Source organism: Panulirus ornatus, chromosome 26 (genome assembly GCF_036320965.1).
Source record: "Panulirus ornatus isolate Po-2019 chromosome 26, ASM3632096v1, whole genome shotgun sequence".
Lineage (NCBI taxonomy): Eukaryota > Metazoa > Arthropoda > Malacostraca > Decapoda > Palinuridae > Panulirus > Panulirus ornatus.
The window spans coordinates 14,995,139-15,010,443 of NC_092249.1; positions in this window are offsets into that span (position 1 = coordinate 14,995,139).

Below are 15,305 nucleotides of genomic sequence, written 5' to 3' on the forward strand. Positions count from 1 at the left end.
AGTGGGGGAGGAATGGGATGTATTTAGGGAATCAGTGATGGATTGCGCAAAAGATGCTTGTGGCATGAGAAGAGTGGGAGGTGGGCTGTTTAGAAAGGGTAGTGAGTGGTGGGATGAAGAAGTAAGAGTATTAGTGAAAGAGAAGAGAGAGGCATTTGGACGATTTTTGCAGGGAAAAAATGCAATTGAGTGGGAGAAGTATAAAAGAAAGAGACAGGAGGTCAAGAGAAAGGTGCAAGAGGTGAAAAAAAGGGCAAATGAGAGTTGGGGTGAGAGACTATCAGTAAATATATATATATATATATATATATATATATATATATATATATATATATATATATATATATATATATATATATATATATATATATATATATATATGTATATATATATATATATATATATATATATATATATATATATATATATATATATATATATATATATATATATATATATATATATATATATATATATATATATATATATATATATATATATATATATATATATATGTATGTATATATATATATATATATATATATATATATATATATATATATATATATATATATATATATATATATATATATATATATATATATATATATATATGTATATATGTGTGTGTGTGTGTGTGTGTTCTGTTCGGAAACAACCGATAGACCCCGTTGCTCACCATTGTGAGACGAAGGGTATATATATATATATATATATATGCATTCCCGACACTCGCACGTGGAACTCGGGTTCGATCCTGGCTGTTGGAGGTTTGTGTCTACGTGTCTTGCAAAATAGTCTCTCTGCGTCATCGAAAGAATGAATCCATGAACTTCTGTTTCTACCAGATGAATATCAAAGTTTCAGACTCGATATTTGGAATAAGATAGAACAAGAAATGAAAGCAGCTGATACGTGCGGGATAAGATGTTGTGAAGGACATGAGTTGTTAAGGATCGAAGCCGTGTCTCCTGACCTTAAGTCTGGTTCAGTACGTCAACTTGCCATAGAGCGGACCAACTGACGAAATCAATATCCCATTTGTGTATCCCCCTCACCGGAGGTATACAAATAGACCAGGCGCATTGTGGGAGTGGAGCACCCAGCTCGTCTGAGTAAAGCGGAAGGACTGGCGGGAGCTGCCTCGTCCTCTTGCCTGATGTGGTGCCTCCAGTTTCTTTGCCATCTGAAGTTTGCATCAGCCTTCACTCCTGCCTGCAGTAGCATGCTTTCCGATATGTTTCATGAGCTCCTCTTCGCCAACGGAACTACCTTGGCCACCAGTGATGCTACTACGTTTGTGAATCAAAAACCATTGCAACACAAACCTCGCCAGGTGGTAGTGTCCCGCAGTGTATCGAGACACACTTCCCCAGAACTTTTTTAAAGGGGAAGTAAATGCTTATAGTTGTGTTACTGGAGTGATAGTTTTCATACATGGTGCTTTGACAAGAAAATAGTGAAATTGGAGAAAAATGTAGCTTAGACATTGAAGCTTATTGATACAGTGGTTAAAATGATGAGAACTACTATTGACTTTTGTGTAAATAAATCAAACATTTCCTTTTTCCATACCCAGAGGTTGAACCATTATGTGACATTCATTTTTTCTTTTCATTTCAAGCTAGAAGTTTCAGTTTTCTAAATTGTTTCTTACATTTTTCATATGTATATATATGTATGTGTGTGTGTGTGTGTATATGTGCGTGTGTGTGTGTATATGTGTGTATGTGTGTATATATATATATATATATGTATATTATCCCTGGGGATAGGGGTGAAAGAATACTTCCCACGCATTCCTCGCGTGTCGTAGAAAGCGACTAGAGGGGACGGGAGCGGGGGCCCAGAAATCCTCACCTCCTTGTATTTCTTTTACAATTTCTAAAATGGGAAACAAAGGAAGGAGTCACGCGGGGAGTGCTCATCCTCCTCGAAGGCTCAGATTGGTGTGCCTAAATGTGTGTGGATGTAACCAAGATGTGAAAAAAGGAGAGATAGGTAGTATGTTTGAGGAAAGGAACCTGGATATTTTGGCTCTGAGTGAAACGAAGCTCAAGGGTGAAGGGGAAGAGTTGTTTGGGAATGTCTTGGGAGTAAAGTCAGGGGTTAGTGAGAGGACAAGAGCAAGGGAAGGAGTAGCAGTACTCCTGAAACAGGAGTTGTGGGAGTATGTGATAGAATGTAAGAAAGTAAATTCTCGATTAATATGGGTAAAACTGAAAGTTGATGGAGAGAGATAGGTGATTATTGGTGCATATGCACCTGGGCATGAGAAGAAAGATCATGAGAGGCAAGTGTTTTGGGAGCAGCTGAATGAGTGTGTTAGTGGTTTTGATGCACGAGACCGGGTTATAGTGATGGGTGATTTGAATGCAAAGGTGAGTAATGTGGCAGTTGAGGGAATAATTGGTATACATGGGGTGTTCAGTGTTGTAAATGGAAATGGTGAAGAGCTTGTAGATTTATGTGCTGAAAAAGGACTGATGATTGGGAATACCTGGTTTAAAAAGCGAGATATACATAAGTATACTTATGTAAGTAGGAGAGATGGCCAGAGAGCGTTATTGGATTACGTGTTAATTGACAGGCGCGCGAAAGAGAGACTTTTGGATGTTAAAGTGCTGAGAGGTGCAACTGGAGGGATGTCTGATCATTATCTTGTGGAGGCTAAGGTGAAGATTTGTAGGGGTTTTCAGAAAAAAAGAGTGAATGTTGGGGTCAAGAGGGTGGTGAGAGTAAGTGAGCTTGGGAAGGAGACTTGTGTGAGGAAGTACCAGGAGAGACTGAGTACAGAATGGAAAAAGGTGAGAACAATGGAAGTAAGGGGAGCGGGGGAGGAATGGGATGTATTTAGGGAATCAGTGATGGATTGCGCAAAAGATGCTTGTGGCATGAGAAGAGTGGGAGGTGGGTTGATTAGAAAGGGTAGTGAGTGGTGGGATGAAGAAGTAAGATTATTAGTGAAAGAGAAGAGAGAGGCATTTGGACGATTTTTGCAGGGAAAAAATGCAATTGAGTGGGAGACGTATAAAAGAAAGAGACAGGAGGTCAAGAGAAAGGTGCAAGAGGTGAAAAAAGGGCAAATGAGAGTTGGGGTGAGAGTGTATGATTAAATTTTAGGGAGCATAAAAAGATGTTCTGGAAGGAGGTAAATAAAGTGCGTAAGACAAGGGAGCAAATGGGAACTTCAGTGAAGGGCGCAAATGGGGAGGTGATAACAAGTAGTGGTGATGTGAGAAGGAGATGGAGTGAGTATTTTGAAGGTTTGTTGAATGTGTTTGATGATAGAGTGGCAGATATAGGGTGTTTTGGTCGAGGTGGTGTGCAAAGTGAGAGGGTTAGGGAAAATGATTTGGTAGAGAAGAGGTAGTAAAAGCTTTGCGGAAGATGAAAGCCGGCAAGGCAGCAGGTTTGGATGGTATTGCAGTGGAATTTATTAAAAAAGGGGGTGACTGTATTGTTGACTGGTTGGTAAGGTTATTTAATGTATGTATGACTCATGGTGAGGTGCCTGAGGATTGGCGGAATGCGTGCATAGTGCCATTGTACAAAGGCAAAGGGGATAAGAGTGAGTGCTCAAATTACAGAGGTATAAGTTTGTTGAGTATTCCTGGTAAATTATATGGGAGGGTATTGATTGAGAGGGTGAAGGCATGTACAGAGCATCAGATTGGGAAAGAGCAGTGTGGTTTCAGAAGTGGTAGAGGATGTGTGGATCAGGTGTTTGCTTTGAAGAATGTATATGAGAAATACTTAGAAAAGCAAATGGATTTGTATGTAGCATTTATGGATCTGGAGAAGGCATATGATAGAGTTGATAGAGATGCTCTGTGGAAGGTATTAAGAATATATGGTGTGGGAGGCAAGTTGTTAGAAGCAGTGAAAAGTTTTTATCGAGGATGTAAGGCATGTGTACGTGTAGGAAGAGAGGAAAGTGATTGGTTCTCAGTGAATGTAGGTTTGCGGCAGGGGTGTGTGATGTCTCCATGGTTTGTTTAATTTGTTTATGGATGGGGTTGTTAGGGAGGTAAATGCAAGAGTTTTGGAAAGAGGGGCAAGTATGAAGTCTGTTGGGGATGAGAGAGCTTGGAAAGTGAGTCAGTTGTTGTTCGCTGATGATACAGCGCTGGTGGCTGATTCATGTGAGAAACTGCAGAAGCTGGTGACTGAGTTTGGTAAAGTGTGTGAAAGAAGAAAGTTAAGAGTAAATGTGAATAAGAGCAAGGTTATTAGGTACAGTAGGGTTGAGGGTCAAGTCAATTGGGAGGTGAGTTTGAATGGAGAAAAACTGGAGGAAGTGAAGTGTTTTAGATATCTGGGAGTGGATCTGGCAGCGGATGGAACCATGGAAGCGGAAGTGGATCATAGGGTGGGGGAGGGGGCGAAAATTCTGGGAGCCTTGAAGAATGTATGGAAGTCGAGAACATTATCTCGGAAAGCAAAAATGGGTATGTTTGAAGGAATAGTGGTTCCAACAACGTTGTATGGTTGCGAGTCGTGGGCTATGGATAGAGTTGTGCGCAGGAGGATGGATGTGCTGGAAATGAGATGTTTGAGGACAATGTGTGGTGTGAGGTGGTTTGATCGAGTAAGTAACGTAAGGGTAAGAGAGATGTGTGGAAATAAAAAGAGCGTGGTTGAGAGAGCAGAAGAGGGTGTTTTGAAATGGTTTTGGCACATGGAGAGAATGAGTGAGGAAAGATTGACCAAGAGGATATATGTGTCGGAGGTGGAGGGAACGAGGAGAAGAGGGAGACCAAATTGGAGGTGGAAAGATGGAGTGAAAAAGATTTTTTGTGATCGGGGCCTGAACATGCAGGAGGGTGAAAGGAGGGCAAGGAATAGAGTGAATTGGAGCGATATGGGATACCGGGGTTGGCGTGCTGTCAGTGGATTGAATCAGGGCATGTGAAGCGTCTGGGGTAAACCATGGAAAGCTGTGTAGGTATGTATATTTGCGTGTGTGGACGTATGTCTATACATGTGTATGGTGGTGGGTTGGGCCATTTCTTTCGTCTGTTTCCTTGCGCTACCTCGCAAACGCGGGAGACAGCGACAAAGCAAAAAAAAAAAAAAAAAAAAAAAAAATATATATATATATATATATATATATATATATATATATATATATATATATATATATATATATATATATATATATATATATATGTATATTCATTTATATTCATTTTGCTTTGTCGCTGTCTCCCGCGTTAGGGAGGCAGAGCAAGGAAACAAACGAGAGAATGGCCCAATATACATCAAATATCCTTACCAACCAGTCAACAATACAGTCACCCCCTTTTTTAATTAGTTCCACAGCAACACCATCCAAACCTGCTGCCTTGCCGGCTTTTATCTTCCGCAAAGCTTTTACTACCAATTCTCTGTTTACCAAATCATTTTCCCCAACCCTCTCACTTTGCACACCACCTCGACCAAAACACCCTATATCTGCAAATCTATCATCAAACACATTCAACAAACCTTCAAAATACTCACTCCATCTCCTTCTCACACCACCACTACTTGTTATCACCTCCCCATTAGCCCCCTTCACTGAAGTTCCCATTTGCTCCCTTGTCTTACGCACTTTATTTACCTCCTTCCGAAACATCTTTTTATTCTCCCTAAAATCTAATGATACTCTCTCACCCCAACTCACATTTGCCCTATTTTTCACCTCTTGCACCCTTCTCTTGACCTCCTGCTTCTTTCATTTATACATCTCCCACTCATTTGCATTTTTTCCCTGCAAAAATCGTCAAAACGCCTCTCTCTTTTGTTTCACTAATAATCTTACTTCTTCATCCCACCACTCACTACCCTTTCTAATCAACCCACCTCCCACGCTTCTCATGCCACAAGCATCTTTTGCGCAAGCCATCAATGTTTCCCTAAATACATCCCATTCCTCCCCCACTCCCCTTACCTCCTTTGTTCTCACCATTTTCCACTCTGTACTCAGTCTCTCCTGGTACTTCCTCACACAAGTCTCCTTCCCAAGCTCACTTACTCTCACCACTCTCTTCACCCCAACATTCTTCTTTTCTGAAAACCCCTACAAATCTTCACCTTCCCCTCTACAAGATAATGATCAGACATCTTTCCAGTTGCACCCCTCAGCACATTAACATCCAAAAGTCTCTCTTTAACGCACCTATCAATTAACGAATTATCCAATAACTCTCTCAGGCCATCTCTCCTACTTACATACGTATACTTATGTACATCTCGCTTTTTAAACCATGTATTCCCAATCACCAGTCCTTTTTCAGCACATAAATCTACAAGCTCTACACACTTTCCATTTTCAAAACTGAACACCCCATGTATACCACTTATTCCCTCAACTACCACATTACTCACCTTTGCATTCAAATCACCCAACACTATAACCCGGTCTTGTGCATCAAAAGCACTAACACACTCATTCAGCTGCTTCCAAAACACTTGCCTCTCATGATCTTTCTTCTCATGCCAACAATCACCCATCTCTCATCATTAACTCTCAGTTTTACCCATATGAATCTAGAGTTTACTTTCTTACACTCTATCACATATTCCCGCCACTCCTGTTTCAGGAGCAGTGTTACTCCTTCCCTTGCTCTTGTCCTCTCACTAACCCCTGACTTTACTCCTAAGACATTCCCAAACCTCTATTCCCTTTTACCCTTGAGCTTCGTTTCACTCAGAGCCAAAACATCCAGGTTCCTTTCCTCAAACATACTACCTATCTCTCCTTTTATCTCATCTTGGTTGCATCCACACACATTTAGACAACCAAATCTGGGCCTTCGAGGAGGATGAGCACTCCCCGCGTGACTCCTTCTGTTTCCCCTTTTAGAAAGTTAAAAATATAGGAGGGGAAGGTTTCTAGCTCCTTGCTACCGTCCCTTTTAGTCGCCTTCTACGACACGTGAGAAATGCGTGGGAAGTATTCTTTCTCCCCTATCCCCAGAGAGAATGTTGGGGTGAAGAGAGTGGTGAGAGTAAGTGAGCTTGGGAAGGACACTTGCGTGAGGAAATACCAGGAGAGACTGAGCACAGAGTGGAAAAAAAGTGAGAACAAAGGAGGTAAGGGGAATGGGGGAGGAATGGGATGTATTTAAGGAAGCAGTGATGGATTGCGCAGAAGATGCTTATGTCATGAGAAGCGTGGGAGGTGGGTTGATTAGAAAGGGTAGTGAGTGGTGGGATGCAGAAATAAGATTATTAGTGAAAGAGAAGGCAGAGGCATTTGGACGACTTTTGCAGGGAAAATGCAAATGAGTGGAAAATGTATAAAAGAAAGAGGCAGGAGGTCAAGAGAAAGGTGCAAGAGGTGAAAAAAATGGCAGATGAGAGTTGGGGTGAGAGAGTATCATTAAATTTTAGGTAGAATGAAAATATGTTTTGGAAGAAGGTAAATAAAGTGCGTAAGATAAGTGAACAAATGGTAACTTCAGTGAAGGGGGCTAATGGGGAGGTGATAACAAGTAGTAGTGATGAGAGGAGATGGAGTGAATATTTTGAAGGTTTGTTGAATGTATTTGATGATAGAGTAGCATATATAGAGTGTTTTGGCCGAGGTGGTGTGCAAAGTGAGAGGGTTAGGGAAAATGATTTGGTAAACAGAGAATAGGTAGTAAAAGCTTTGCAATAATGCCCGAAACCACAGCTCCCTTTCCACTTCCAGGCCCCACACAACTTTCCATGGTTTACCCCAGACGCTTCATATGCCCTGGTTCAATCCATTGACAGCACGTCAACCCCAGTATAACACATCGTTCCAATTCACTTTATTCCTTGCACGCCTTTCACCTTCCTGTATGTTCAGGCCCCGAACATTCAAAATCTTTTTCACTCCATCTCTCCACCTCCAATTTGGTCTACCACTTCTCCTCGTTCCCTCCACCTCTGACACATATCCTCTTTGTCAATCTTTTCTTACTCATTCTATCCATGTGACCAAATCATTTCAAAACACGCTCTTCTGCTCTCTCAACTATACTTTTTATTGCCACATATTTCTCTTACCCTTTCATTACTTACTCGATCAAACCACCTCACATCACATATTTTCCTCAAACATCTCATTTCCAGCACATCCACCCTCCTCCGCCCAACTCTATCTATATCCCACGCATCGCAACCATATAATATTGTTGGTACCACTATTCCTAAAACATACATGTTTTTGCTTTCCAAAATAACGTTCTCGAATTCCACACATTCTTCAACGCTCCCAGAACATTTGCCCCCTTCCCCAACCTATGATTCACTTTCGCGTCAATGGATACATCTGCTGCCAAATCCACTCCCAGATATCTAAAACACTTCACTTCCTCCAGTTTATCTCCATTCAAACTTACCTCCCAATTGAAGTGTCCCTCAACCCTACTGTAACTAATAACCTGCTCTTATTCACTTTTACTCTAAGCTTTCTATTTTCACACAACACCTAATTCATCAGCGAACAACAGCTGACTCACTTCCCAAGCTCTCTCATCCACAACAGACTGCATATTTGCCCCTCTTTCCAAAACACTTGCATTCACCTCCCTAACAACCCCATCGATAAACAAATTAAACAACCATGGAGACATCACACACCCCTGCCGCAAACCTACATTCACTGAGAACCAATCACTTTCCTCTCTTCCTACGCGTACACATGCCTTACATCCTCGATAAAAACTTTTCACTGCTTCTAACAACTTGCCTCCCACACCATATATTCTTAATACCTTCCACAGAGCATCTCTATCAACTCTATCTTATGCCTTCTCCAGATCCATAAATGCTACATGCAAATCCACTTGCTTTTCTAAGTATGTCTCACATACATTCTTCAAAGCAAACACCTGATCCACACATCCTCTACCACTTCTGAAACCACACTGCTCTTTCCCAATCTGATGCTCTGTACATGCCATTACCCTCTCAATCAATACCCTCCCATATAATCTACCAGGAATACTCAACAAACCAATACCTGTGTAATTTGAGCACTCACTCTTATCCCCTTTGCCTTTGTACAATGGCACCACGCAAGCATTCCGCCAATCCTCAGGCACCTCACCATGAATCATACATACAATGAATAACCTTACCAACCAGTCAACAATACAGTCACCCCTTTTTTAATAAATTCCACTGCAATACCATCCAAACCCGCTACCTTGCCGGCTTTCATTTTCCTCAAATCTTTTACTATTTCTTATTGCTTTCCATATCATTTTCCCTAACCCTCTCACTTTGCACACCACCTCGACCAAAACAACCTATATCTGCCACTCTATCATCAAACACATTCAACAAACCTTCAAAATACTCACTCCATCTCCTTTTCACATCACCACTACTTGCTATCACCTCCCCATTAGCCCCCTTCACTGAAGTTCCCGTTTGTTCTCTTGTCTTTACTTACTTTACTTACCTCTTTTCAAAACATCTTTTTATTCTCCTTAAGATTCAATGATATACTCTCACCCCAACTCTCATTTGCCCTCTTTTCCACCTCCTGCACCCTGCTCTTGACCTCCTGCCTCTTTCTGTTATACATCTCCAAGTCGTTTGCATTATTTCCCTGCAAAAATCGTCCAAATGCATCTCTCTTCTCTTTCACTAATAATCTTACTTCTTCATCCCACCACTCAATACCCTTTCTAATCTGCCCACCTTCCACACCTTTCATGCCACAAGCATCTTTTGCGCAATCCATCACTGATTCCCTAAATACATACCATTCCTCCCTCACTCCCCTTACGTCCTTTCTTCTCACCTTTTCCCATTCTGTACTCAGTCTCTCCTGGTACCTCCTCACACAAGTCTCCTTCCCAAGCTCACTCACTCTCACCACTCTCTTCACCCCACCATCCTCTCTTCTTTTCTGAACACCTCCATAAATCTTCACCTTCGCCTCCACAAGATAATGATCAGACATCCCTCCAGTTGCACCTCTCAGCACATTAACATCCAAAAGTCTCTCTTTCGCGCGCCTGTCAATTAACACGTAATCCAATAACGCTCTCTGGCCATCTCTCCTACTTGCATACATATACTTATGTACATCTCTCTTTTTAAACCAGGTATTCCCACTCACCAGTCCTTTTTCAGCAGATAAATCTACAAGCTCTTCACCATTTCCATTTACAACACTGAACACCCCATGTACACCAATTATTCTCTCAACTGCCACATTACTCACCTTTGCATTCAAATCACCCATCACTATAACCCGGTCTCGTGCATCAAAACCACTAACACACTCATTCAGCTGCTCCCAAAACACTTACCTCTCATGATCTTTCTTCTCATGCCCATGTGCATATGCACCAATAATCACCCATCTCTTTCCATTAACTTTCAGTTTTACCCATATCAATCTAGAGTTTACTTTCTTACGCTCTATCATATAGTGCCACTACTCCTGTTTCAGGAGTAGTGCTACTCCTTCCCTTGCTCTTGTCCTCTCACTAACCCCTGACTTTACTCCCCAGACATTCCCAAACCACTCTTCCCCTTTGCCCTTGAGCTTCGTTTCACTCAGAGCCAAAACATCCAGGTTCCTTTCCTCAAACATACAACTTATCTCTCCTTTTTTCTCATCTTGGTTACATCCACACACATTTAGACACCCCAATCTGAGCCTTCGAGGAGGATGAGCACTCCCCGCGTGACTCATTCTTCTGTTTCCACATTTAGAAAGTTATAATAAACGGAAGGGAGTGTTTCCAGTCCCACGCTCCCGTCCTCTTCAGTCGCCTTCTACGACACGTGAGGAATGCGTGGGAAGTATATATATGTATATATATATATATATATATATATATATATATATATATATATATATATATATATATATATATATATATATATATATATATATATATATATATATATGTATATATATATATATATATATATATATATATATATATATATATATATATATATATATATATATATATATATATATATATATATATATATGTATATATATATATATATATATATATATATATTGTTTTTATTTTGCTTTGTCGTTGTTTCCCGCGTTAGCGAGGTAGCGCAAGGAAACAGACGAAAGAATAGCCCAACCCACCCACATCCGCATGTATAGACATACACGTCCACACACGCAAATATACATACCTATACATCTCAATGTACACATATATATATACACACACAGACATATACATATATACACATGTACATAATTCATACTGTTGGCCTTTATTTATTCCCATCGCCACCTCGCCACACATGGAATACAACACCCTTCCCCCTCATGTGTGCGAGGTAGCGCTAGGAAAAGACAACAAAGGCCACATTCGTTCACACTCAGTCTCTAGCTGTCATATAATAATGCACCGAAACGACAGCTCCCTTTCCACATCCAGGCCCCACACAACTTTCCATGGTTTACACCAGACGCTTCACATGCCCTGATTCAATCCATTGACAGCACGTCGACCCCGTTATACCACATCGTTCTAATTCACTCTATTCCTTGCACACCTTTCACTCTCCTGCATGTTCAGGCCCCGATCACTCAAAATCTTTTTCACTCCATCTTTCCACCTTCAATTTGGTCTCCCACTTCTCCTCGTTCCCTCCACCTCTGACATATATATCCTCTTAGTCAATCTTTCCTCACTCATTCTCACCATGTGACCAAACCGTTTCAAAACATCATCTGCTCTCTCAACCACACTCTTTTTATTTCCACACATCTCTCTTACCATTTCATACTTACTCGATCAAACCACCTCACACCACATATTGTCCTCAAACATCTCATTTCCAGCACATCCAACCTCCTCCGCACAACTCTATCCATAGCCCACGCCTCGCAGCCATACAACATTGTTGGAACCACTATTCCTTCAAACATACCCATTTTTGCTTTCCGAGATAATGTTCTCGACTTCCAAACATTCTTCAAGGCCCTCAGAATTTTCGCCCCCTCCCCCATCCTATGATTCACGTCCGCTTCCATGGTTCCATCCGCTGCCAGATCCACTCTCAGATATATAAAACACTTCACTTCCTCCGGTTTTTCTCCATTCAAACTTACCTCCCAGTTGACTTGACCCTCAACCCTACTGTACCTAATAACCTTGCTCTTATTCACATTTACTCTTAACGTTCTTCTTTCACACACTTTATCAAACTCAGTCACCAGCTTCTGCAGTTTCTCACATGAATCAACCACCAGCGCTGTATCATCAGCGAACAACAACTGACTCACTTCCCAAGCTCTCCCATCCACAACAGACTTCATACTTGCCCCTCTTTCCAAAACTCTTGCACTCACCTCCCTAACAACCCCATCCATAAACAAGTTAAACAACCATGGAGACATCACACACCCCTGCCGCAAACCTATATTCACTGAGAACCAATCACTTTCCTCTCTTCCTACACGTACACATGCCTAACAGTCTCGATAAAAACTTTTCACTTCTTCTAACAACTTGCCTCCCACACAATATATTCTTAATTGAGAGGTAAGTTTGAATGGAGAAAAACTGGAGGAAGTAAAGTGTTTTAGATATCTGGGAGTGGATCTGGCAGCGGATGGAACCCTGTAAGCGGAAGTGAATCATAGGGTGAATTGGATCGATGTGGTATACCGGGGTTGACGTGCTGTCAGTGGATTGAACCAGGGCATGTGAAGCGTCTGGGGTAAACCATGGAAAGTTGTGTGGGGCCTGGATGTGGAAAGGGAGCTGTGTTTTCGGGCATTATTGCGTGACAGCTGAAGACTGAGTGTGAACGAACGGGGCCTTTGTTGTCCTTTCCTAGTGCTACCTCGCACACAGGAGGGGGGAGGGGGATGGTATTCCATGTGTGGCGAGGTGGCGATGGGAATGAATAGGGGCAGACAGTGTGAATTGTGTGCATGGGTATATATGCATGTGTCTGTGTGTGTATATATATGTGTACATTGAGATGTATAGGTATGTATATTTGCGTGTGTGGGCGTGTGTGTGTGTACATTGTGTATGGAGGTGGGTTGGGCCATATTTTTCGTCTGTCTCCTTGCGCTACCTCGCAAACGCGGGAGACAGCGACAAAGCAAAATGAATAAATAAATAGATATGAATATATATATATATATATATATATATATATATATATATATATATATATATATATATATATATATATATATATATATTGGAAAAGATCACAATTTTGCGCGTGATCAAGATATTCCTATGAGTCCACGGGGAAAATGAAACACGAAAAATTCCCAACTGCACTTTCGTGTAATAATCACATCATTAGGGGAAATGAAATTAGACTTTGAAACATTGAACTGATAAAATTGTGTATAAAAGACTGTGTATTTCAATTTAATGGAGATTATTATGCTCAAAAATTTGGTATGGCAATGGGTAACCCTCTTTCACCTGTGCTAAGTAATCTTTATATGGAATTTTTTGAAACAAAATTACTAGAGGATATCTTACATTCTAATGCAATTTGTTTTAGGTATGTAGATGATGTTCTTTGTGTTTGACCAACAAATGAATATTTGCAAATATTTCTCCTCTTGCTTAACAATTTAGTACCTTCCATCAAATTTACTGTAGAAAATATAAATAATGGTATGTTACCTTATTTAGATTGCATGATTCATAGGCAAGGAAACAAGTTTAAGTTTAGCATACACAGAAAACCCACCAATGTATGCTCATATATCCATTATTACTCATCTCAACATGACAGAGTTAAATTATCATCATTTCAATATATGTTCCTTAGGGCATTACGTATTTGCAGTCCAGAGTTTATTGATGATGAGTTTGAGAAGATATATTCTATTGGATCTAAGTTAAAGTACCCTAGATCTTTCATTGATAAATCCCTTAAGTTAGCAAAGAAATCATTTTATAGAGTTGAGCCCAAACCTCCCACTGACACCAAGAATCTTTTAGTTCTCCCTTTTAATAACAATTTCGCTTTGTTTCCCATGTTGCAGTGAATGTAGGTTTGCGGCAGGGGTGTGTGTTGTCTCCATGGTTGTTTAATTTGTTTATGGATGGGGTTGTTAGGGAGGTGAATGCAAGAGTTTTGGAAAGAGGAGCAAGTATGAAGTCTGTTGTGGATGAGAGAGCTTGGGAAGTGAGTCAGTTGTTGTTCGCTGATGATACAGCGCTGGTGGCTGATTCATGTGAGAAACTGCAGAAGCTGGTGACTGAGTTTGGTAAAGTGTGTGAAAGAAGAAAGTTAAGAGTAAATGTGAATAAGAGCAAGGTTATTAGGTACAGTAGGGTTGAGGAGGTAAGTTTGAATGGAGAAAAACTGGAGGAAGTAAAGTGTTTTAGATATCTGGGAGTGGATCTGGCAGCGGATGGAACCATGGAAGCGGAAGTGGATCATAGGGTGGGGGAGGGGGCGAAAATCCTGGGAGCCTTGAAGAATGTGTGGAAGTCGAGAACATTATCTCGGAAAGCAAAAATGGGTATGTTTGAAGGAATAGTGGTTCCAACAATGTTGTATGGTTGCGAGGCGTGGGCTATGGATAGAGTTGTGCGCAGGAGGGTGGATGTGCTGGAAATGAGATGTTTGAGGACAATGTGTGGTGTGAGGTGGTTTGATCGAGTAAGTAACGTAAGGGTAAGAGAGATGTGTGGAAATAAAAAGAGCGTGGTTGAGAGAGCAGAAGAGGGTGTTTTGAAATGGTTTGGGCACATGGAGAGAATGAGTGAGGAAAGATTGACCAGGAGGATATATGTGTCGGAGGTGGAGGGAACGAGGAGAAGTGGGAGACCAAATTGGAGGTGGAAAGATGGAGTGAAAAAGATTTTGTGTGATCGGGGCCTGAACATGCAGGAGGGTGAAAGGAGGGCAAGGAATAGAGTGAATTGGATCGATGTGGTATACCGGGGTTGACGTGCTGTCAGTGGATTGAATCAGGGCATGTGAAGCGTTTGGGGTAAGCCATGGAAAGCTGTGTAGGTATGTATATTTGCGTGTGTGGACGTGTATGTATATACATGTGTATGGGGGTGGGATGGGCCATATCTTTCGTCTGTTTCCTTGCGCAACCTCGCAAACGCGGGAGACAGAGACAAAGCAAAAAAAAAAAAATAATATATATATATATATATATATATATATATATATATATATATATATATATATATATATATATATATATATATATATATATATATATGTATATATATATATATATATATATATATATATATATATATATATATATATATATATATATATATATATATATATATATATATATATATACATATATATATATATATATATATATATATATA